The sequence below is a fragment of the Podarcis gaigeae genome (genome assembly GCF_964106915.1).
Source record: "Podarcis gaigeae genome assembly, chromosome: 5".
Taxonomy (NCBI): domain Eukaryota; kingdom Metazoa; phylum Chordata; class Lepidosauria; order Squamata; family Lacertidae; genus Podarcis; species Podarcis gaigeae.
In genome coordinates, this window is record NC_139681.1 from 20,266,352 (window position 1) to 20,288,912 (window position 22,561).

At 41.0% G+C, this 22,561-nt stretch overlaps 1 protein-coding gene across 15 annotated transcripts in view; it reads left to right on the forward strand.

Annotated features, from left to right (window-relative positions):
• Positions 1-22,561, forward strand: part of ZMIZ1 (zinc finger MIZ-type containing 1) — a 377,100-nt gene that overhangs the window by 201,460 nt on the left and 153,079 nt on the right. For 3 of the 15 annotated variants that reach the window (XM_083738293.1, XM_083738285.1, XM_083738298.1), the window contains exon 5: positions 5,381-5,475. The exons of the other annotated variants lie outside the window; for them this stretch is intronic. The gene's annotated coding sequence lies outside the window, so the exon portion shown is untranslated. The remainder of the gene's footprint in view (positions 1-5,380; positions 5,476-22,561) is intronic. 15 annotated transcript variants of the gene reach the window in all.

Sequence of the window (22,561 nt, forward strand, 5' to 3'; positions counted from 1 at the left end):
GAATACATAATAAAAATAACAACAACAACAAACCAATAATATCTCTCCCATAACTCCATTACTGATTTCAGGCACGGAATTTCCATGATTTCCTTAGAATGGGATGAAAAAGCAAGCATATGGATGACATTGAATACCAAATCTCTCATGGTGTGTCAAACCTGACTTGCATAATATCAAGTTTTGCAAGCATTTTGTTCTGAATAAGCCTTTTGGTGATCACAGTGAGATGCACAAGTTTTATGCTTGAGTAGTAAGTCTTATGGGATTCCCAGCCATTTACATATATTCAGAGTCAAGCTATGCTGCAGAAAATGTGTCAGCTTTCAAATTTACTGTAATTTTCGGCTCTACTACAATCCTATAACGTGAGTCAGTGTTAAAATTGCTGAAATTTTAGTGTGGGGACAATTCTCCACATGTGTTCCAAGGTAAAGAAACGATTTGCGGTGTTCTGCTATTTCTAGCAAACGTACTCTAAGGTAACAGTCAGCTATAGTGAAGTTAAGGGCCTCCTCACACAGTATGTCATGTAAGATTTCACAAGTGTACGCCTAAAAAAATGTGAAAGGTGAAGGTGAAAATAAGGTAATTGAAATCATACAGGTATTCTCATTAGAGAGCCAGGATTGGCTGTGGTTTGCTATTGAGCTTGGTGGCAAACCCAGGATTGCTGCTGTGTTACATGCCTTACAAATTCACTCCAAACAGATTTTTGTGAATCCCACCCGAACTGTTTGCAATAATATCCCATATTGAAAAAAGGTGGCCGTATGAAAAACATCCTAGCTTCTGTGCCATCAACAAAACACAGCCTACTTCTGCAGTTGTCCTCTGACTTAAAAAGGTTGGTAACTTGAAGCTGATCATTTGTACAAAAAAATATGGCTTGATTGCTCTTTGAATGGGAGAAATTGTGCTTTACACATTTTTTTCTGTTCGGTACCCATTTTCTTTGGAACACTAAATGGCCTGAATACATTTTCCAAGGGAAATAAAAATCAGCCCTTCTTACATTAATGAGTGTGTCTATGAAATGTAATAACTGTAGCTGCACTTAAATGAATATGTGAACTATAAAGAGAAAGCATGATTGTTCCTTTTTTCTAAAAACTGTATATCAATGGCAACTGAATGTGTGAACTTGACTGCGCTAGAAAATATTGTGTGGGAAGGAAGGCGACAGATGTCTTATTCAAACGTGTGTCACCATTGGAAGTTGTGTTCATCATAAGAATGTAACAGGAGCCCTTTCCTCATAGGGGAATTGTTCTAGCACCATCAGTTCCAGTATCAGAGAGCAGTATGCCTCTGGATACCAGTTGCAGGGAGCATAAGCTGTTGTACTTATGCACTGCTTGTGGGCTTCCCATAGGCATCTGGTTGGCTGCTTTGAGATCAGGATGCTGCACTAAATGGACCTCTTGTGCAAACATGCCACATGTGAACCAGCCCCTACTTTCAGCAGGTAACAGTTGGCTGCCTCTTGTTTTGCAAAAACAACGCAAAAAAAGTGATACCTCTTTCAAATTGTTCTTTCCCAATGCTCCTATATTCAGCACTGTCACTTGAAGCTCAGGTGGCCTCTGTGGCTAGGAGTGCCCCTTTTCAGTTACAGTTGGTTCACTGTCTATAGCCTTTTTAGACAGCGATAACTTGGCCACTGTATCCCATGCTTTGGTAGCCTCTAGATTGAATTATTGCATTATGTTGTACATGGGGCTGCTCTTGAAGATGACTTGGAAACCACAATTGATCCAAAATGCAGTGGCAAGATCACGTGTTCCATTTAGTTCACAAACAACCCCTGTTTTGAAACAGCTGCATGGGTTGGCAGTTTGTTTCTGGGCCCAGTTCAAGTGTTTAAAGCCCTCAGCCACTCAGGGCCCAAATATCTGAAAGACTGCATCCTTCTTTAGAGACTCAAGTGTTAATATCAGCTGAGGTGGCTCTTCTTGATAGTTCCAGCACCCTCAGAAGCTCAGGGATGGTGTTGGCCCAGGAATAATAAAATCATAGAGAGGACATTCTTTGTGGCAGCCCCTAAATTGTGGAACTCTCTTCCCACAGAGGTGTATCAGGCAACTTTATTATGCATCTCTTTACCCTGGCCTTTAACACCTGAGATGTATATGTTCAGGACCCAGTGTATTTTTTGTAATTTGTCTTTGGATTAGGGTGAAGTGCAGATAAATAGTAGTAGTAATTAATAATAATATGTTTTCAAGAGTGGACTGGAGGACATTTGGTTAACTTGATGACTCATCCCACTGGAGGGTCTAGGCAGGGCCCTCTGAAGACTATTGACTCCTCTAGTCCTAGCCTTTGACCATTTCCTTCAGATACTAGATATCCTCAAAACTAAATCAAATCAATAAACCCTGGGTGATGTTGACTTTGAGCCAGTTAACATGTTATGCGCTGGTTGCATTTCTTCTGTGGCCAGCTTTTGGGGGATAGGATGTGGCATATGACACTATCATCTCCATCTGAGCCACTGACTCTGCTGTAGGTAGTACCTTATGTTTTGTTGTGAGGTTCTACCTTTCAAACATTACTAGACCAATGTAGGATCAAGCCATAGGGAAGGCACAACCTAACCACTATGGTAATGTATGAAAGGGAACTTTGAGAACTGCTAACTGCAGGTGATACTCACTTGCATCCAGATATGGACACTTTCTTGGAACTTTTGCATGTGCACAGGTATCCTCGACACATCTGGATTTGGGTTTTTATTGTTACATTAATTAAAGACTTGGTCCAGCTGTTTTAATAGTTTAATGAAGTTTCTATCTCAAGCATGATTTGCATCTGTATGAAACTCAGATATGTGTGTCAACAAAGGCATGTATAGAAAGACTGTCAATGAATGCTCCATTGGTTTTTATACAGATTTATTTTAATCAGATGGTGTTGGCTGTCCAAAGTCCTTGGGATGGCATTGTGAAAGAAATGTAAATAGATAAATAGAAGTAGTTTCTAAAAGTTGGAGATAAAACTGAACTATTTATATTTATATTTATATTTATATTTAGTGCCACCTGGAAGGCTCTGAGTAGCTATAAAATGTAAGGAAACTAGACAAGAGTGACCTTAAAGTGGAAGTGACAGAAGTGAACCCACTTCTGAAGCTCTTTAGGAAACAGTTTTTGTAAATGATTTTACACAAATTTCAGTGATGCAGAATTGTTTTTGGGTTTCTTGGTATTTTCTGCGATCACATATTATTCTGCTTAGCAACTATATGGATTTAACTAGTTCAAACAAAAACAAATGAATGGTAGAATGAGGGGAAAGTGTTTCCTGCCCATTTAAAATCAATAATTATTCACATACATTTGTTCTGAACCACTCTCATTTATTTTTGTTTAAATGCCACTCCTGCTTAAGAATTGAGAAAAGAGGCACATTAAAAGGAATATCTGAAGTGTCTGTTATCAAGTCCATAAAGGCAAAAAAGTATCAACAGTAGAAAAAGTATTAACTTTTAATTTAACCCATTTGCCGTTTTTACATAAAATACGGTGTGAATATATTTCCCTTCTGTTTTCTTTGGCAAAGTCTTTAAAACATAGGAAATACAATCTCACATTTGATTAATCTGACCACTGCCATAATTATGGTTAAATGTGGGTGTAACATTCTCTCTCTTAGGATCACACCATGATGTAACTGGTACTACAGAAAACCTGATTATATTACCCTGCATTCTGTGGAGCTGTTAAGCAGAAGTCTTCTCTCTTTTTTTGCTCCAAAACTCATCTAAATGGAAAACACATTGTCTTCATTATACTCCAGTGTTGAATGAACAGGGTTGCCATAGCAACAGCCATCTGAGGCCTTGCTGATTTCAGGCCAGTGAATGGGGTAGACAAACAAAAAAAAAAAGTACCTTGAAAACCAAATGGGAACAATTGCTATTCATTCAAGCCAGGTTTAAGATCAGCAAATGTCTTTTAGCAAGAGAGAGGCAGATAAGGAGGTATCAGACATGACCGCGGAATAATAACAGAAAATTATCATAATCTCGAAAGTTTTCATCCTGGTTGTGTAGCATTAGGAATCCTTTTTTTTTTTTAAGTGTAACATTTTTAAAGTGCTGAAATGGACAACAAGGCTTCGTCTACACAGGCTTGGAAAGCAGTTGTGAGGATGTGCAATTACATTGGAACTTCCTTCTAACCTCAGCAATCATGAAACATTGTGAACATTTTAAATTTAAGAAGGCATGATTACTAGCTGGCCTGGCACTTATTAATGCCAACTGGAGAATCATTCTGTAGTAGCACTTCCCCTCCCCTCCTCCCAAAAGAATGTGTTATGAAGGAAGAGGGGATAAGCCAGGGGCATTGAAGTGCCCTACTTTTCTAACTGTAGCTATTTTCTCCTCTGTTCCATTTGATTGTGATTAATTCTGGAGAATATGTCCTAATCCTCCCTCCCAAATTTGACTGGTAGAAATACTAGCTTTTTAGCTGTAGTAAACAGTATGTGGTAAAGTTTGGAAATCTGAAAATCCTAATAAATTAGCACTTTGATTTATTTACTAGATTGTAGTGTATTTTTTTTATGTACCCACTTTTTATATGCTAAGGACATATCAGATTAATTGTTTCCAGCAGTTGGAATTTTGGGGTAGTCTTTAGAATAATATTCTAGTCACCAGACCCATTTTTCCATCTGCCTCCCCATGAAATATGACAACCTGATTTTCAGCGACAAGCATGTCAGTTGCTGACATCATTAGCCCAGTTCAGATACAATACTGTGAGATGGCACCAGGCTTTGCATTGTAAAGGAATGGAGGGAGGTGAGCATCATGTAAATAAACTAATTCATTATGTGGACACACCACACATATATCCAGTTAGTATATCACCATTCATTTTCTAAGAAGAATAATTCTGGAAGTCAAGGGCCTGTGCAGTTTGGTATTTGTGTGGTGTCCACATCACACTGATGTCATCTGCAGGGGTGTGGTACACCTGTTTCACTAACATGAGAAGAGTGTCCTCAACCGAGTTATGTTCTGAGCTAAGCCACTCTCTTCCATTCTGGCCCAGAATTAGTAACAAGGAGCATTTATCTACCTCCATCCCTGATAGGTGGCCATCCAACCTCTGTTTAAAAACTTCCAAAGGAGAAGAGTCCATCACTTTCTGAAGTAGTCCATTCCACTGTCAAGCAGCTCTTACTGTCATAAAGTTACTCCTAATGGTTGGTTGGAATCTCCTTTAAAAAAAAAAATAATGGATCCATTGGTTTGGTTCCTACCCTCTGGAGCAGCAGAAAACAAGCTCGCTTCATCTTCCATGTGACAGCCCTTCAGATACTTGAATATGGCTATCATATCACCTTTCAATCTTCTCTTCTCCAGGTGAAACATACCCAGGTCCCCCAACCATTTATGTACAAGAGCTACTTAACAGACTATACTTTGGCTACAAGTCCTAGGACCAGCTGTTGGAGTTGGTAAGTGATGTGCTCTGGTAAGAAAGAACCACTTTAACTGGGCACACAGTGTACAAATTAACTGGGCACACAGTAGATCCCACAGAGACCTTTTTACCAGTTCATTTGCTGTAGTCACAGCACACCTGACATTAAGATTGCACAGAAAGTGGGGAATGAATTAAAAGAAAATTATGAAATTAGACAAGTCTGTTTGGGATGACCCCCTCTCCTATATACATACACATCTACCTATAATCTGTCTGAATTCCCCGATAACATAATTGTTAGCTGAATGCCTAAAAACAAAATTTGGCAAGCTGTGTACAGTGGCACCTCAGGTTACATATGCTTCAGGTTACATACGCTTCAGGTTACAGACTCCACTAAACTAGAAATAATGCTTCAGGTTAAGAACTTTGCTTCAGGATGAGAACAGAAATCGTGCTCCTGCAGCGCGGCAGCAGCAGGAGGCCCCACTAGCTAAAGTGGTGCTTCAGATTAAGAACAGTTCCAGGTTAAATACGGACCTCCGGAACGAATTAAGTACTTAACCCGAGGTACCACTGTATATCTGTGGTAGAAAGCAGGAGGACTTCTTAGACTCATTTCCCATTGTTTGATTTGATGGCACAGGGGTGTTTCTGTGGTCATACCCTTAAAGGACAAAGCTGTGCAACTAGGTCAGAGAAGGATGGACATCAAGAGGTTGCAGAGCATCTTGACCGTTAAAGCAGTTTCTTCACCCTCCTATGTACATCTACTTCCATGATTTGGATACTACAAGTAGAATGCTTCTCAGTTTGTGAATCATGCTTTATGTAGTGATCAAAATGTAAATGCTTATTTTCTAGTCTGGGAATAATGGAATTCAGTAATTGCTCCTTACTGTTGCGTGTATGCACTAATAGTTCTAACTTGCCCAGCAATTGGTCAAAGAGATCCGGAGGGTTCAGAAGCAGGCCAGCATATCAGTCATTAGTAGCTGGAGAGAGACAGAGAGAAACATTATGCTTGAGGCCTGTGTCATCTCTTATCGAATGTGCCCGCTCTTGACAAGAGGTTATCTAGAGAACTAAACCAGACCCCTGCATCCCACTCTGGAACATATCTGAGCAATTCTTTTGACTTTAGGTAGTTAGTGTGTGTGTGTGTGTGTGTGTGTGTGTGTGTGTGTGTGTGTGTGTTTTCCAAAAAAAATGAGGGGATGGGGTTAGCGCAAGGCTCTCCACTTGGTACTGCCTAGCCTAGGTAAATCAGTCAGTGTGATAATATAAACCACTTACTGTGACAGTTGGGGAGTTGGAGACAAGGTGCCTTTGTGAGGAGATCAAGCTCCTCCATAATGATAGGCAAATTGTTATCTTGGGAGGCTTGTCTCAAAGATGGAATCTGTCAGATTTTAATTAGTTTGCCTACCATATTTCATACAGATACAGCCTGCATGTATCTGAGAGCAAGTGGGTGGGGGGTGGGATAATAATTAGTGGACAGCCACGGGTCCGTTTTTGCTTTCTGGCATAAACAGCGATCTAATGTTTAACCACATTCCAATTAATAGCAATATTGAGAGAAATGCTGCAGTCATGGCTACAAAGACAAACTGGTGGAGACATACTTCTCTTAAGTAGAGAACCAAGTGAGTATATAGGATGTGATACTTCATTAGGAGCAAAAGTGAGGAGAAAAACACTCAATTAGGGGGGCAGCTACATCACCTGATTCTTAGAATGTTTTTATATTCTTTAAAAGGGTAGTGTATTTTCTAGAGCATTTAGGCATGGATGTAGTAGAAGCTGAAAGAAAATGGGAGAGAGAAGGATGTCTGTCAATGTGGCATGTCCCTTAGAGGTTCTCAGGTTACAGGTATGGCAAAGACCTTTGTCTGTGAGATCTTGGAAAGCTGTTGCCAGTTAAAATAGACATTATTGGGCTCTGCTGTCCCAATAGTCTGTCTCAGTAGAAGGCAACTTCCTATATTCACAATAGCATTATATATACATTATATCCTTATGACATTATGTATTATGCGTTTTTGTCAGAAAACTGTTCATTCAGGACCAAAAAGTCAGTATTTTCCCATAGATGAGCACTGCTCACCATATTACACTTCAGAAAGAGGGAATTAACAAAATTTAAAAATGACTAATTCCCATTTTCATTCTCTGAACTGTGTGGTCTCTGCTGCCTCCATACTTTCCCATGCTAGTTGTTATCCATGTAAAGGTTTCCAGACACATCATTCTTCTAATAGCATACTTAATATATCACAAACGTGATGCCCAGGCAATAACCTTCATCTGTATTTTGGGGCAAGCCAGAGGCCTTTAAAGTTGCTGTTGAGGATGAGAAAATTCTAACCAAATTTGCTATCCATGTAGTTTTGATGGCTTTTTACTCTGATTCACATAATGTTATGATCTAACAGTGGATGGGCCTACAACAATTTCCCTGTCATTTTTAATCCACAATGAGCTTTGAAATGTGGAAACTAAATGGGATATTAAAACCCGTTGTCTAAAAACAATTTCCCATTATATGCAGTGACCTGTCCTGACTTCCTTTATCGGCTCGCCCTCTTTCATCTAATAGGTGCATTAATCCATCTCCTTGCCTTGCAAAGACAGCATGATCAATGGCACATCACTGCATGTCAGCTGTACAACATGACAGTAGCCACAAATGTGTGAGGCTAGATGAAACCCCAGGGATTCTTATGGTCACAGCCCCTGCGGAAAGGTACTTTCAGAGCAAATTGCTTAATACCTATGTTAGAAGAGCTTTACCAGATCAGATCATGAGCCCATCTAGCTCAGAATCCTGTTTCTGGCAGTATCTAGCCAAATGTCTATGAGAAGACCACGAGCAGAGTATGAAGGCTGCAGCCCTCATAGCCTTATCACCTGCTATATTGTCTTTGAGCATAGAAATTCAGCTGTTATAACTAGTAGATGTTTATAGAGTTGCCCCCCATGAGTTGGCATAAACCCTTTAAAATGCTGTCTGAGGTAGTGACCTTTTTTGTATAACCAGAATTAGAATAATAAAATTGTAGATTTGGAAAAGCCCATGAGAGCCATCTAGTCCAACACCTTGCAATGCAAGAATCCCTTTTCCCAACATGGGGCTCCACCCCAGGACCCTGGGATTTAGAATCTCATGGTATATTTTATATAAATTTTATTTTTTTAGTTTCAAAAATATGTTGACAAAAATACAATCCAATATTTTCCAACAAATATGTTCATTTTGACACCCCCCCTTATATTTTTAATTTGTAATACAGCATTTCCTTCAGTATTTCAATTACAAATTACTCCCTAGTTTTCCTTTAGCATTAATTTTAACTGTTTGGTTTAAGTTAATCCTGCTAATGAATTTATATGTGTACAACAACATTTCAAATAATCCACAATTTTTTCCAAGTCTTTGATAAAGTCTCTCCCCCCCCCCCAATTTGGTTCCTTATTGCTCCCATACATTTTGCTATTTCAGCATAACCCATTAGTTTAGTCTGTCACTCCTGATTGGTTGATACTGAGACTTCTTTCCAAAGAATCCCATGCTCTACCATCATAGCCACCTGATGAGAGCACAGCACATCTAGACTGAAACTTTCAAGTTTGTTAAAATCCAATATTTACAACTTGACCAGAAGACTAGAAGTCTGTAGAAGGTCTCTAAGTATCCAATATGTAAAATTATGGAGTAACCTCTGTTTTGTGAGAGCAGTGCTCATCATTGGATTCAAGAATCATTGAATGCATTTATGAAGGCTACTCAGGGCTTTTTGATGCCTCAGTTGTCCTCAGATGCCCAAGGAGGCCAGGGGTTTATGTTTACCAACTTTAAGATCTTGCCTTTCCACTTTAATAGTGATAGGACAGGAGTTTGAATGGTGTGGAGGTACCCTTTCCTAGATTTCCCTTACGAATATTTTGTGAGTGGGATTTTGTTTATGTTCATTGTTTGTATTCTGTTTAGGGCCAGGAAATAATTTTAACCCCATACGAAATTGGTGGTGATAACTGAGGGTAGAGGAGAGGGGTTTACCTACCTGTGCTGTTTGTGATGCTTAGTTTATAGTATGCATTCGGTGGTAATGTTAATCCTGTACTGTACCATTTTAAGTGTTGCTTTGTTTCACATATCCCCCATGTAGTGTGGGGGACGGACTTGGAAATGCTAGTTTTGTACATTTTAGAAATTGGCTTTGCAGAAATGTATGAACTGCCCCAGACCTGCCTTGCATATGCAAGTCATTTCAAGCAGTTTGATGAAAACAAACAAACTTTCAGCAAAGCATCTGCTGTCTCTAGTTGTGATACAATGTGGCATGCCAGATTGCATAGCATGAATTGTAAGGTTGATTTTGGGTGGATAACCATGTCCCTTTGGGTGTGCTTTGGGTCTATGTGGCCTTTGTGCCATGTACAATTCTGTGATTCTATGGAATGGCTGTTAGGAATCAACCTCTTGTGTTCAGTGAACTCTGCTAAGTTTGGTTAATGGTATTGCTTTTCTAGGGGGTGGATAATTAAGTAAAAGAAACAATGGCTTTGATTGCTCAGTGGTTAGTAATTAGCGCAAAGCTAACAGCCAATATATCTTGGGCTGCCTTGGTATGAATTGTAGGCTACTTAAGAGCAGCCGTCATACAAGGACAACGTAAACATGGCAGCCAATAACCTGATGGCGAATTAAGAAGCACAAATGTTAGAATATTGAAGGCGAGGCAGGGTGGTGGCTTGTCTGTTCCTAGGAATTCATTGCATTGCTGCATTTCCCAAGCAAGCTGATAACGAATATTTGTGTTAAAGATCTGCAGTTCTGTTTGTTGCTGATTTACAACATGGAAAGTAATCATTACTAATAGGAGAATGCTGTGGAAAGAGCAGAATGTGTTAGTGGGTACACCTTAATGGTATGGAGCTTTTCCTGATTATTTCCTAAGGAATTTTTTGTAATAGAAGGGTTGGGTGGGTGGGTGTGAGAGAGGGAGGGGGGAGCTGATGATATTGAAGTGAATAGGAAGCAAAGATTAAGCATTGGAATCTCTCGTGTCTTTGTATTGCTGAAAAGGTAGGTCTGTGGCTTGCCGTGAGCAGAGTAACAAGAAAAGTGGTATTAGCCATTTTATAGTAATAGTAATTTATAAAGCAGTTTTTGGAATGTTCAAGGAGTGTCACATACATTATAAACTGAGTAATTCTTATAACAATCTTGTAAAGTAGGTCAGTGTTGCTGGTAAAATATTAAAGCGATAAATAACTACCTGACATTCAGAAGACATCTTAAGGCAGCCCTGTTCAGGGAAGTTTTTAATCTGTGATATTTTAGTGTATTTTTGGTTTCTATGGAAGCCGCCCAGAGTGGCTGGGGAAACACAGCTAGATGGGCGGGGTACAAATAATAAATTGTTGTTGTTGTTGTTGTTGTTGTTATGTTGCTTGGTAAAATATTAATAAAAGGGTGTTGGATTTCTCTTTTGAACCTTGCTTAGGTTTTAGACAGCAGCTTGTTGAATGAATGCCTATATAATTATAATTAATTGACACAAGCTTTAATCGATATCAGATAATGAAGCTAATAGTTTCTCCTACCACTAGTTTCTGCTCTTGATATGTAACTTTTGTATCCAGATTCACTTGGACTAGCTTACCTCAATGCCAGTCTTAACCCACTTGACATGTCACCAGAATGTGCTTTGTACACTGACACAGCCAGGCATGACCATGCCTCTCGTCCTGTGCATTTGTATTGTTTTAGATTCTGCATGGCAGCTGGTTAACCAAAACTGATCATGTGGCCATGAGCAGATATTCTACAATCCCACATCCTGGCTTTGATCTAATGAGGGACTGCTTGCTTCAGGAGCAGCAGCTGGCACCTGGAAATGATGTCATGGCCTGCTGGGTGGCCACGAGCCAATCCAGAAGCAGCTAAATAAGCTGAAAGGTGGGAGGCAAGGAGAAGGAATAAAGTGGTTGGTAAACACCCCTAAAAGGGAAATATGAGTTGGCTGGGAGTGGACGGCTGGGCTCTCCTGCATAGTGAGGAAAGAGCTGAGGCAGTATATCTGGATGATGCTATATAAGGGCTGCAGAACAGGAAGGAAGGAATAGCAACTGCTTGTGTAATTGGACCATGCCAGTAAGTTTACTGTTTTGCATGATACTTACGTGGTCATTTACTCGAGGAGGGGGAGCAGTGATGTCAGGCGACCAGAACACAGGCCAGCAAGGCAAGGTGGCGCTGTGGGTTAAACCACAGAGCCTAGGACTTGTCGATCAGAAGGTCAGCGGCTCGAATCCCCGCAACGGGGTGAGCTCCCGTTGCTTGGTCCCTGGTCTTGCCAACCTAGCAGTTTGAAAGCATGTCAAAGTGCAAGTAGATAAATAGGTACCACTCCGGCGGGAAGGTAAATGGCGTTTCTGTGCGCTGCTCTGGTTTGCCAGAAGCGGCTTAGTCATGCTGGCCACATGACCCAGAAACTGTACGCCGGCTCCCTCGGCCAGTAGAGCAAGATGAGCGCCGCAACCCCAGAGTCGGCCACGACTGGACCTAATGATCAGGGGTCCGTTTACCTTTACCTTTATAAAATCTGAAATCACAGTTTCACTTGTACAGTTTCATAAATGGTGAGAGACGGAGATTTCACATTTGAACCATTCAGTAAGGTTTCAGCGCTCTCACTGCCGAGGCCTGGGTATGATTCCAGGTCAGGGAACTGAGGTAGCTCAGTTGGTTAGAGCGAGATGCGAATAATGCCAAGGTCATTCGATTGATTTCCATATGGGTCAACTGCATATTCCTGCATTGCAGGGGGTTGGACTAGATGACCCTCAGTCATCTGATTCCAACTCTGATTCCATGATTTCTTTTGCAGCTTTTTTGTGTATAATATTTTCTATGTGCTTATGTGCATGTGATTGATAGGTGTGAGGCTCTTACTGCTTGGTTGCATCAGCTTTACTATAGAGCCTGGCCACGTTAGATGGAGTTGGCTTGTGTGGGAAAATACGCTGCAGGGAGAATAGAGGGGCCCCTGAGAATAGAAAAGCAGGCTGTTTCAGTCTGGACAATTCAACTAGGTTGTCTGGATAAGCATCCTTGAGTTATGTTTTAAATTCAGTCTCAAAATAGATTAAACCATAGTGAAGAAGAGAGTATGTATGTGCTGAAAGTGTGCTATTAAAAGCCCAAGCAGGAAAAAACAAAAATGAGTACTACTTTTATTAGAATGATTTACTTGTATTGTGTATTCAGAGTTTACTGAATTCTTCCTTAGGATATTAAGCAAAGGAGGAAATTTTGTAAGTGGGAGTATTTTAAGGAGCATGGTGGTAGGCCTATTCTAAGCGGGTGATGGAGACAGTTCGTTGCAGACTAAAACTGTACCTTGTGAAAAAGAACTTGTGATTACACAAAAGCATGCTGGGACAGAGGAGTGATGGAGGCTCCTCCTTTGTAAATGAAGAAATAGTACTTTCAGAATCTTTGGCACTAATAGGAACACACATGGCCCTCAGAAGAACGAAAGGATAACAACTCTTCTTGGTTTCTGTTCCAAGGGGCCAAATGGCTTACTTATTTTTGACCTGTTGGACAGTTTCAGGGTTGCAGCTGTAGAATGTATGTGGTAAATTGTATGTTTACAGGTATTTAATCTGTAGTATCAATGCCCTTCTTATAATTTGTTGGGGGAAAATATGTTGGGCAATTTCAGTTTAATGTTTTATGTGTAAACAGAAAAATGTGTGGCTGGGTGTAAACGAAGTACTGTCAAATATTTGCATTTTTCTCAGCTGTTACAATCTCATCTTACAAAACCTGACACAAATCACTTCCTGCACTAATTTGCTTATTTTCTTCTGCTTAGAGCAGAGAAATGGTTTCCCTTCATTTTCTGTTGAAGCTTCAAATCAACGTGCCATTTATCTATTTATATACTGCTTTTCAGGTGGCCCTCAGTTTATCAAAAAAACTATTGAAACAATGAGTATCAATGACAATTATACAATTTTTAAAAAGGCATGCAAAGGAAAGAGACCCCTTTTTGAAAGCCTGTTTCTGCTTCTTCCCTCTCCTCAGGAAAAAATGGTTCCTCAGATGCCCCTGTGGTAGCAGTTGTTGATTTTAATGGGTCTATCCTGAGTAAAACTTAGTTGAATACCACCCCATGTTAGCAAGAGTGGGAAAGTCTTCTACCTGAGCTCATTGAGAGACACTGCTTTTAGTCTCCCACCCTCTTCCCCATCTGCTGTGTTATTGGAAAACATGGTTAAGGGAAAGATAAGGTTGCCAGGCAAAAACAACAAAAGAGGGAATGGTTAGATTTACTCTGACTATACCTACGTGTGTGTGGACTTGGACATTTCTGTGGTTGCCCCAACAATTATGCAGTGCCCCTATCAAAGAAGGTTGTTCCTCTTAAAACATGCATTTTATCATGCTTTGGGGAAATGTTTTTTTAAAATTGTATTACAGATGTGCATTACGTTGTAAGCTGTCTGGCTTTGTCACAAGAAAGGTGGAATATAAACTCAGGGGAATTAGAAATCAGCCATGTTCACTTCTCCGGCTCCCAAATTGCAATATTACAAATTCTAATACCTGGCAGCCCCAATGAAAGCTTGAAAAACAGCCATTGTGACAGTTCTTGGGTAAGCCTCACATGGAGGTGGCCGTCCATACATCTGAGCTGTGAGCCTGCGGGCAGTACCAACATAAGTTGCTGGGGTTTATTTTTATTTTTTACACCTCACTTCCACCTTTAATTTTATGTCAGTCTCTCTCGCTGTTACAAGATACTGGGTTCCGATGCCCTGTCTGCTCTCCATTATCAATAACAAATGGACCTATATTTTTTCCTTTCTTTTTTGCATGTTGAGAGGTTAGAGGTAAACTCGAAAAACCCATCCATCTAAGCAGGGCAATTTCTTGAAATGAGGATCTTTTGCTTTTAGTACATATGAAAGCCATCCATTTTAATTCGGCAGGGCAGAGGTGAGAAACACTGGCATAAGACAGGAGTCAAAGCTTTATTGCACCAGCGAATGACCAGTATGCAAGGACTGAAAGCCACGATACACTTGGTTGGAGATGCAGCATTGCTCTGTCCCTGTGAAAAATCCGTGTGTGTGTCTGTGTGTCTGTGTGTCTGTGTGTCTGTGTGTAATATTTTCATTCCTTCTTCCTAGCATAGGTCACATCACAGGCCTGCCTGCTCCGCACAGCCAACCTCGCCACCTTTTTGCTTTTGTAATCAGACTGCAGATGTGCTTGATGATTGAACAATTTCTGCGCACCGCCGCTCCTGCTCCCAGCGGAGTCCAGCAGGCTCGCTTATGCAAGCTGTCATCTCTTCTTTTTTTCAAAGCTTATGGGGTTGTGCCACCGTTGTGGCGGAGGCTGGGGGGGGGGGAGAGTTCGTATCTAATAGACATGTATGGGGGAGGAAAAGAATTAGAAAGCACAGGGCTGCAGAAAGGCTTTTCACAGCCCAGCATGACCGCCCTCACTCACAGCTCAAGCCACCATAAATTAAATAAATCCATTCCCACCCCTCGCTGAGACTGCGTGCGGGCAGACACACACATACAGACACACACACACACAACCCGTTCACTTGCTCTCGGAGACCAAAGATGATAGAAAGTCTTCTGGGGATTATTGCCCATTTGTAGAGTGACAATGGAAAGCCGCATCGCACAAATATCTATTCTCCGGCTCCTGGCATGACAAGTCCTTCCTTTGCCTTGCATCTGGTCCCTTTTTAATAGCCCCAAGCCAGCCACGGTAGCTATTTAGTTGCTTGTGGTAAATAAAGCTTTATTAAAACCGACTTCCTCTCCCCCTCAAGTGTTTAATGATTAAAATGACCTTTCACCTGACATTTTCATGCTGCTTATTTTGTTTCTGAAGTACCAATTCTACTAAGGGAATAAACCAGTTGTTGTGGGTGGATGTTTAAATTTCTGGCAGCCCCTCAACTTTTGAAGTGAAATGGTATTCCAAGTGCATTCTGGGGGGGGGGGGCGAATCTTAACTTAAAAGAAGTGTTTTTTGATGTATTAACTATTCATGTCATCCAATCACCTTCTTGACACACTCAGACATGCACAGTGCACACATAGGTGTGGTGATGTTCAGTTTTGGAACAACTTGTGTGTGTGCCTGTTTTATGTTTTACTTATGATCTTCCCATATACCCTGAGATCATAGCACATGGTTTTTGTAAAGCAAGACAATTGAAACAAAGCGGTAATACATACTGGTAAATTTAAAGGTAAAAATGAAGCCCAGTTTTTTTTTTAACCAGTTCATGTTTGTCGAGATTTAAAGAGATTTGTTTTGTCCTTAATTTGATGCTTAGGTAAACCTCTCATAGGCATTAAGAGTTTCTGAACTAGGGAGCAGACATTGTGTGGAAGTACTCCCAGAGTTTACGGAAGAGAGATGACACATTTTATCCTTACCCATTCCTCAGACCAGGTGGGGTACAAAATGGCTTTACAAAACTCACTTGGCTCCAGGTGGTTTACCTGAATGCCGAGAGAGTTACAGCCTAGCAGTTCTTAAGGGTTGTGGTAACTTTGGTCTGAACCAGGGGTCAGCAAACTTTTTCAGCAGGTGGCCGGTCCACTGTCCCTCAGACCTTGGGGGGGGGGGAACAGACTATATTTAGAAAATTATAATAATGAAGGAATTCCTATACCCCACAAATAACCCAGAGATGTATTTTAAATAGAAGGATACATTCTAATCATGTAAAAGCACACTGACTCCTGGACCGTTCATGGGCTGGATTTAGAATTGGGCCGGATTTGGCCCCCGGGCCTTAGTTTGCCTACCCATGCTTGATCCTTTCCCATGACTTTTTATATCCTAAACCACACACTACAGGAACTTAGCCTCCCACCCCTTAACATCCAGCAGCTCTTCCCATTTTTTCACCTGAGTCCAAGCAGGGTGGTTGTGTCCTCCAGTTCATTTTCTCTGAACTGCAGCTGTGGAAATCTGCCTCCATTACTTGGCTTTTCTCTGATAACTCACCTAGGAACCTCTTCTTACTAGGCACTTGGTACAGTTGAAGCCCCTCCTGGTATGGGTTGGCCTGTGAAAGCCCAAAACACACTACCCTTTTGATCGAAGTACCTAAGAGGTACAGGCAGGTGTCCAATTATGACAAATATTTTTATTGTGTACAAGTGGCTTAACATATTTTTGACATTTTTTACCTAATAGCTTTTAAAAACCTTTTCCGTTAAGAAAAATCAAGTCAAACTGTAAATTTAACATGCAAAGCATGAATAATTTTTAATGCCCTCTGTGTTTTGTGCTTGCGTGGAAATAAGTTGCTTCCCTACATCCACATTTTACTCAATTGCATACTCTTTGTCTTCCACTGTTATTGCTTGTGCCTATGGAAAGCAGTTTTAATATTGCATCAGATTTAACCCCCAGTTTCTAGGGCAGACAGGTTTATTGACAGTGTTTGAACGCAATATTAAAAGATACTGTGATATCAATCATGGCTAAAATCAGTGACATTAAATGGTCGTAATCTTTCCCTGTCTTTTGCTTTTGGTCCAGATTTTAATATTTGCTGTTACCCCTGAATTATTCCACCTCCCTCCTTGTTGCTATTTGTGCTGTATTGGCCCAGCAAATGTATATTAAACTGTACAAGTTGTCGGGATCTGCGTGGTATTTAGTCTTGACATTAGAACAGAATTTGATCAAACGGCACTTCCTGCCACATCTCCAAAGGCAGGCTTTTTTGAGCATAGCTGTCATGGAGTATGACTGCTACTCCTTAGCTCTCTATTTGCTAGCGCCAGAGGTGTGAAAGATGGCAGCGAATGGGGAGATAGTTAATCAATAACCACAAGGTCAGACAGACAGTGTCAGTTTTAGTGCTCCCTGTTAGGAAGCAGAGGCAGAGGATTTGTAGGGACTTGTAAAGGCTTAAAAGAAACACAAGGCAGTGCTATGTGAAAGGAGAATGGAAACTCGCTCGTCTTCAGTAGAGAAGGGAGACCTCTGCCGGCTTCCTTGGGAAAGAAACTCTTTCCTGCCCAGGGGACATGGTAAGCAAAGGCGTAAACCCCTAAAGCCCTCTAAATGTCAACAAGCTTTTCGTGCACTTTTTATATATAAATTAATATGTCTCTCTTCACAAATGCTACATACCTGTATTATACTATTGGTATATACCTGTATTATATTTACACACACACACACACACACACACACACACACATTTGTATGTAGTGTGTGTGTGTGTGTGTGTGTGTGTGTGTGTGTCTTTCACTATGAAACCAAAACAATGCATGCATTTTCTTTCTAAATAAAGCTTTTGGAAGCCGATCAAAACAAATCACCTGTGATGTGTGTATCAGTGGGGATGATTCATGGTTGCTCAGAGTAGAATTTTTATAAGCCCCTGATAGGTATTCATTTATACAATATTAAATTAACTTGGGAGCAGAATAGAATGCGCACAGGAAGAAACATATGACTTCCTTCAAAATTTACTTTCTTAATTAAGATTTTCATACTTGATATTTGTGCATTAAGCTCATGAGTAAGCCTTTACTTTTTGACCTTAGGTGCACAAGTTGTGGCAAGGTTGAAGTTTCAACAAAAAGCACAAGTAATTGAAACATAACATTTATTTGCTATTAAAAGCAAGCTGCTCCAAGAAAGTACACTGTGTATTGTCGTGAGCTCTATATTGTGCTGAGGAAGGGAAATGCTAAAGGAGGAATTCAACATAGCACTAGGCAGATCACCCTGCCAGCATATCTACCTTTCTGCCTTTTCCTCCCCTCGCATGCTGTTCCAGGAGTTATCCTGACCCCTTGAGCCAAATTGGAGGACACGGTGGGGGGCAGCCCTGTTGTATTAGCAGATGTTCTTGTGCAGGCTTCCACTGGTGGGGCTTGTTATTTAACTCCACCCCCTTAATTTTTTAATTAAAGACCTTGTTGCCCAAACCCACCACTTAAATTCAGTTGTTCAAATCTGCACATTTAAAAAGCAAAGACATATTTAATGTAGTGAAAATCCTGCTGTATCTTACGTACACATAAGATGCAAGTCTTGCAGGCCTTGGAGGAATGGCACTTCAAATGTATTAGTTGTTCTTAACCCCCTCATATACATGTCTGTAGTTAACTCCACCCCCTAACTTGAACCAGCTCTTATCTGATTATATAACTGATCAATTAGTTAAGGTAGTCCCCTCCCATCCTGTTTGTAGCCTAGCTCAGTGCTTAATCAAAGCTACTCAATAGATAGCAATCATCTGCCTTTGCGAATACCTCTCAGCATATAGAGAAATAGAGCAAATTATTCATTTTTGTCTGACGGATGAAACTTCACCATCTGTCTGTAGGCATAGATTTTTGTGCTGTTTATTGTTTCCTTTTACTCACTGCCAGGTAGCAAGAAGAGGGAGCAGATATTGCAAAGCTACGTGCACTGGGGGTGGGGAGAACAGCTCTCAGTTCTTTACCTTGTGACCCTTCCTGGGGCTACTTCAGATATAATGCTTGCCACTGATTTGTACACTTTTCTCACATACACCCACTGAGTCTGATCATGATGTTGCATTGCATTTGTACAGATATTAACAATATTTAAGATATAGCCCCTAATCCATCATTAAATCAGGGAGAACCTTTCCATTCTCCTTTCTGCACACCTGCCTTTAAAAAATGAGTTTTCATTGTAGCCCTTACCAGCAAAGAACTAGGCTACATGTTAACATTTATCATCTAGAGGATGTTGTTGGGTGTAATGTACATGGTATGGTACTTTGGTAGGGAATACACTGTAATAACTCTTCAGACTGCCATGGCATTTAGAACAAATTCTAGACCTGCATACAAAGGTGTCTGACTCAGCTTTTCAGAGCTCGCATTTCTCAGGGACGACTTTCCACCTCAACCTGCCTACTTAACTGCATCTTTGCAGCTGCCACAGAACCACTGAAGAGTATTCTGTTGCAGAGTATTCTGGAAAGAAGGATGCAGACCTTGGCAAGTTGCTTAATTTCCCCCTTAACTCCTTCCTATCAGTCATTCACACATTAAGAAAATGGGATGGGTTGGTCTTATTCCTACACACTTCAAATGCAGACATATGGAAAGAATCGCACTGGGATGAGACATGCCCCCATCACCATCTCAGAAAGAAGTAATCCTCCATCAGAAGTTTGAGGGAAATTTCCCTGGAGCCTTGTCCAAATAAGAGTCTAGGAATTCCTCTCTCCTAGTGCTAGAAGACCAGCTTGTTTATGCTTGTGCTAGGACAATTTACATAATGCACTTTTTAAATACCTTAAAGTCAGGAGTGGGGAACCTGCGGCCCTCTCAGATGTTGCTAGACTCCAACTCCCATCAGCCCCAGCCAGCCTGGCAAGGAATTATGGGAGTTGGAGTCCAGCAGCTTCTGGAGAGCTGCAGGCTCCCCAGCTCTGCTTTATTTTGCATTCATTATTATATTACTTATTTAAACTGTTACCTGTCCCAAGTCCTTGGGGTTGGGTGGAAGAGAAGCAACTTTAGTAATACAGTGGTACCTTGGGTTACAGACGCTTCAGGTTACATATGCTTCAGATTACAGACTCTGCTAAGCCAGAAATAATACCTCGGGTTAAGAACTTTGCTTCAGGATAAGAACAGAAATTGGGCGGTGACGGCATAGCGGCAGCAGGAGGCCTCATTAGCTAAAGTGGTACCTCTGGTTAAGAACAGTTTCAGGTTAAGAACGGACCTCCAGAAGGAATTAAGTTCTTAACCCAAGGTACTACTGTAATGATTTGTTATACCAGACATTTCATTGAGGTTTAGCTATTTATTCACACTGCTGTTGCAGTGGCTGCTCTTACTAACCATGGAATTGGGTTTCAAGTGTTGCCCTCTCCAAATTGCTTCCCACTATACCAGCAAGATCAAACCACTCTAATTTTTGTTCCCAGTCTTTCTATTTGCCTATTACTACTAAGTGCAAGCCATTTCCCTCCCGTATGCTAGATCTCCCTGCTGCTTTGTGGGCCCCCTAATCTGCCAGCAGGAGCTGCTTGATAATATTGGCTGACAGCATGGAAGGGGGGTATATCTCACTGCTGGAGAAAACAAGGCTTTCGCCAAGTGATTTCTATGTTTTGACCAGAGCTTTTAAATAATTTTAAGCTAATCACTGAATAATGTAGCAAGATGGTTAAACCAAAGAGTCACAGAAAGAAGAGTTGGGTGGAAGTGGAGAGAGACAGAGACATTTCTCACAAAATCAGGGTTGAAGCCATTTTGCTCCCTAATGTCCCATTGCCTGATCAAGACCTCCTCTTTGACTCTCACTCCTGCAGTAGACTAGGAGGGAAAGAAAAGCTTTTTAAGGTGGGACGATCTGTATATATAATGTTAGTTGGGCTGAGATCTGACAGTGACAGAATAGACCAGGGGTCAGCAACCTTTTTCAGCTGTGGGCCAGTCCACCGCCCCTCAGACCATGTGGCGGGCCGGACTATATTTTTTCTGGGGGGGGGGGGGGAATGAACAAATTCCTATGCCCCACAAATAACCCAGAGATGCATTTTAAATAAAAGGGCACATTCTACTCATGTAAAAACACGCTGATTCCGAGATCATCCATGGGCCAGATTGAGAAGGTGATTGGGCTATATCCGGCCCACGGGCCTTAGGTTGCCTACCCCTGGAATAGACTCACTGAGATTTGATTCCAACTGCATTTTGGATGGAGGGATTGGTTGGAAGTATGAGAGAATCACTGCTACAGTGTTTGGCAGAGCTTGAGGGACCTTTGATGCTGCTCCCCTTTCAGTTACACAATTTAAAAACTCCTACATGAACCAATTGATGCCATGTGTAAATGTGATATATATTTTAGGGGACGTTGTTGTTGTTTTTAACAGCATGGGCTCTATTTTTATTTATATATCTCCTATCCCCTATGAACAAATTGTAGTATTTAAAATGGATCATTGCTGAAATAGTGTTGTGTCTGGGTTAATTTATCGTGTAAGTAAATACTTCTGCTTTGCACTCAGATAATAAATTTTTGAAGTGCTTTGAGGGTTCTGCAAATGAATAGGAGCACATGTAGGCCATAGACTAATAAAATTGAGTTGGAAGGGATCCTGAGGGTTATCCAGTTCACCCCCTTCAATGCAGGAATCTCAACTAAAGCATGAAAGATGGCCATCCAGCCTCTGCTTAAAAACCTCCAGTGATGGAGAGTCCACAACCTCCTGAAGAAGTCTGCTTCACTGTCGAAAAGTTCTTACTGTCAAAGTTCTTCCTAGTATTTAGTGGGAATCTTCTTTCTTGTAACTTTAAGCCATTGGTTTGTGCCCTACCTTCAGCAGTAGGAGAAAACTGCTCCATCTTTCATGTGATAGCCCTTTAAATACTAGAAGATGCAGAATAAAGAGAAGATCCATTGGCTCAATCTACTTCTAATAGCAAACAGTCCTTCAATATTCTTTAAGCCAAGTTGTGCTTTACAATGAATGTCTGAAATTTGGGGGACGTCATCGACAGTTTTTGAGAATGTCTGAAAGTATACACTTGTAACATTGGCAATCAAAACGTACACAAATAGGAGAAATTGCTATTTTTAGCACTGCTGAAATTCATCCGGGATTGTCCATATTCACCACATTTGGGACTATTTATCTATAGGTCTGTTGCGAGAGACTGTGTTTACCTGTAGGCCGCAACAAGTATTCCACCCAGGTATATTTGTGCTAGCTCTAATATGTCATTTGGTTCCTAGCCATTTAACACATCTCTTTCCTAGTGTGTTATGCTGAAACTTTGCTTCGGCAACCTTTGGTATAGGAACCTTGCATTTTGTGGAGGGTGGAGAAGGGTCATAGCTATGTGGTGGAGCATCTGTTTTGGATACAGAAAACCTCTCAAGTTCAAGCTGAGAGAAACCCCTGGGAGATGCTGCCAGTCAGTGTAGTGGCAATACTGATGGGCCAATGGCAGATTCCTCTGTGTGTCTTTGTGTGTGGGGGGGGGGTAGTTTGCACACAGCGTCAACGTAAATTTACAACTGAAGTTTGTTG